Raw genomic sequence first — 3,830 nt, 5'->3', positions numbered from 1 at the left:
TAATAAAAGGCTTTTGTAACTGGACCGCTATAAAGCCTAGGAACTGAATAACACTCCAGCTCAGATCCGATAACCATGGCAATACTGAGGTCGGCAATAAGCAGTGTAGCCGGCCGGTGTGGCCGTGCGGTTCTAGGCGCTTCAGTCTGGAACCGCGTGACCACTACGGTCGCAGGTTCGAATCCTGCCTCGGGCATGGATGTGTGTGATGCCCTTAGGTTAGTTAGGTTTAATTAGTTCAAAGTTCTACGCGACTGATGACTTCAGAAGTTAAGTTGCATAGTGCTCCGAGCCATTTGAACCATCTGAATAAGCAGTGTAGCTTCACGAAACGAATTTGACAGACAAAGATATTTCTCTGCCTAGTGATGACTGGGTGTTGTGTGATGTCCTTAGGTTAGTTAGGTTTAAGTAGTTCTAAGTTCTAGGGGACTGATGACCATAGATGTTAAGTCCCATAGTGCTCAGAGCCATTTGAACCAGACAAATATAAATGGTTGATATCCTCTTCTTCCCCGCACGTATACTTGTCAGATACAGCCAGTCCCAGACAATAGTGACTGGAAGACTTCTTAAGTGATAGAAACCAGCTTGTTGTCCTTGTCTACGAGTGTTCATTAGAGACAAGTTACCTTTGGAAGTGTAGTTTGGAGGACAGGGTAAGCAGCAGTCTGAGGCTGTTTGCTGTTGATGCTGTGATGTATGGGAAAGACAGTGTGACCTTGAGTGACTGTAGCAGGTTACAAGATGACTTAGATAAAATATGTAATTCGTGTGATGAATGGCAACTAGCTCAGAATGTAGAGAAAATGTAAATTAGTAGTAAATGAGTAGGAAAACAAACACGTATTGTTCGGATAGAGCATTAGTAGTGTCCTGCTTGAGACAGCTCGTCGTTTAAATATCTGGGCGTAACACTGCGAAGTAATATGAAATGGGACGAGCATGTAAGGCATGTGGTAGCGCAGTGGAGTAGTCGACTTCGATTTATTAGAAGCATTTTGGGAAAGTATGGTTCATCTGGAAAGGAGACCGAATATACGACGTTAGTGCGACCTGTTCTTGAATACTGCTCCAGTGTTTGACCATACATAACAGATCGGATTAAAGGAAGGCGTAGAAGAAATTCAAAGACAGGCTACTAAATTTGTTGCCGGTAGGTTCGAACAACACTCAAGCGTTACGTAAATGTTTCTGGAAGTCAAATGGAAATCCCTGGAGGGAAGGCTATGTTCATTTCGAGGAACACTGTTGAGAAAATTTAGAGAACAGGCATTTGAAGCCGACTGCAGAACGATTCTGCTACCACCAACATACATTTTGCGTAAGGACCGCAAGATGAGATAAGCGAAATTAGGACTCATATTGTGAAATATAGACATTCCTTTTTCCCTTGCTATATTTGCGAGTGGAACTGGAGGGGAAACACTAGTAGTGCAGAAGGTACCCTTCGTAACGCACTGTGCGGTGGCTTACGGGTATGCGTGTAGATGTAGATGCAGTTGTAGAATCCAATATAATGGACATGTTTCTTGAAAGTGCCCATCGTTGATGGTGATCTTAGCGGTCGTCTTCCTGAAGAGTCGTGATCTTGGCTTGTCGTCATACCAAGAACGAGGTGGGATCGATTGGTATACTGGCTGCATACACTCGTCCTAGTGGCTGGGAAGGTGCTTGCCTCTCTTGGAGCCGTGTCAGTGTCGGTCGGGCATCAGCTGGGCCGGTCACTGCGGTGACGTCACGCGTCAAGGCCGGCGCTTATCTTCTGGCGTTGCGCGGTGCTCGCGGACGTGACTCAACAGCTGTGACCACGCTGCCCCATGCCGCGGCCAAACAGCCTCACTCTCACGTCGGTGTTTACGTGTTTAGAGGAGCCGGCTGCAGCCACCTCGCGCCGTCTCGTGACTGGCTGTGTGGACTCCGCCATTCGCAGAATCTTATCCTCCGCTTGCTTACAGAGAGCACCGGTGATTTTGGTGGTCTTGTTGACCCTCTGCGTGTTTATTCGTCTTGTTGATAACTGCTCAGTGATGTACACAGCGCTGTTGTTGTGGTCTTCTGTCAGAAGACCGGTTTGATGCGGCTCTCCACTATACGCTACCTTGGACAAACCTCTTCATCTCTGAATAACTACTGAAACCTAGAGCCTTGCTCTACCTGTACGCCCACGTTTTCCTGCATTGCCAAATTGAGGATTCCTTGATGCTTGCCATCTGTTTCTGGCCGCCCTTGACGCTTTTCTGTGTTCGTTAGTGCTATACACTGACGATTCTACAGCACACAAGCGAACCAGTTTTGTGTACATACATGCAGTATGCCGAACGGATGCAATGGAGAATTAGTGGCCATCTCTCGAGCCCTCATCCACGTTCTTTCTTACACCGCCGAGACGTTCTTAATCGGCAATGACTCCCTGAGTAGACTTGAGGCTATCGACCATTGCTTCCCTCGACATCCGTTGGTTGTGACTATCTAGGATCTCAAAAAAATGGTTCAAATGGCTCTGAGCACTATGGGACTCAACATCTTAGGTCATAAGTCCCCTAGAACTTAGAACTACTTAAACCTAACGAACCTAAGGACATCTCACACACCCATGCCCGAGGCAGGATTCGAACCTGCGACCGTAGCAGTCCCGCGGTTCCGGACTGCAGCGCCAGAACCGCTAGACCACCGCGGCCGGCTATCTAGGATCTCCGTTATGGCCACTACCAAGCTGGACAGTCGGTCATCTTTGTGTAGATTACAGGTCATGTTGAGATCCCAGGGAACGAACATGCTGACCGGTTAGCGAAGTTGGCTGCCAGCGTGCGGACTTTGGAGTGGGGTTGCTGGACTTGCACCTTCGGTCGACTTTACACCGTCAGTTGTTAGAGGCTTGGAACGTGAATTGGTGCTCCATGATTAAACCGAATAAACTGTGAACCATACAGGGGACCACAACCATGTGGCAGTCTTCTCTTATTTCTCACAGGACAAAGGGAACTACTGTTCTCTGTTGGCTTTGCGTTGGCCTCACTTGGCTGACCCACGGCCACAGCCTCTGACGCGAGGGTCACCGTTTGTGCGGAGCCCGTCTGATGACGGTCCACACCCTACTGAGCTGTCCTAATTTGGCCACCTTACGGTAAAACCTTACACTTGTTGTCATGCTACCTATGGTGCGAGGAGACGACCCGAAAGTGGCTGATCTGGTTTCACATTTTACCCGCGGAAGCGATTTTACTCCTTTCTGCGACGTATGGGACATCAGCCTCGTTGGCTGCTTGAGGGATTGGGGGTGTAGCCCGTTCGTTGCTCCGACCCAGGGGGCTCATGACAATCCTCGCTCGGTTGTACGGCATGGCTCCTGACCTTCCCATCTTTTTAAGTTTTCTTATAATTTTACACCTGTCGGTGATTTACTGTCACGTTGTTGTTGTTCTCTTTCATGAGATCTTATCTATTTGTCAATGTTACCAGTTTTCGTGTGGTAATATGGGGTGTGGAAGCACTGTTCGGATGCAGATGGTATCTCTCCTGTCACATAACGTGTCCTGGGGGCCTTGTGGCGCCTCCTATTGTTGCTTACTCGCACTTCTACGGTCAGCGAAAGTGTAAAGTCGTTTTCCTTGCCCGGCCAGTACACTTCACCTCGTCGAGATACGTAAAAGCGGAGCTACACAACATTATCAGATACTGTACTCAATATTTGTTGATAATCGCCGCTCAGTCTCCTGAATTAATTGAGGGGTCACGGGAATTATAGAGAGTAGCAGTGGAGTACGGTGTTGTCATGAGGGTGGGCGTGAGTGAATGAGGTGGTAGTCAGGGAGGTCAGATCGTGTGTG

Source organism: Schistocerca cancellata, chromosome 5 (genome assembly GCF_023864275.1).
Source record: "Schistocerca cancellata isolate TAMUIC-IGC-003103 chromosome 5, iqSchCanc2.1, whole genome shotgun sequence".
Taxonomy (NCBI): domain Eukaryota; kingdom Metazoa; phylum Arthropoda; class Insecta; order Orthoptera; family Acrididae; genus Schistocerca; species Schistocerca cancellata.
The sequence above is the reverse complement of the archived record's forward strand: the minus strand, read 5'-3'. Positions refer to the sequence as shown.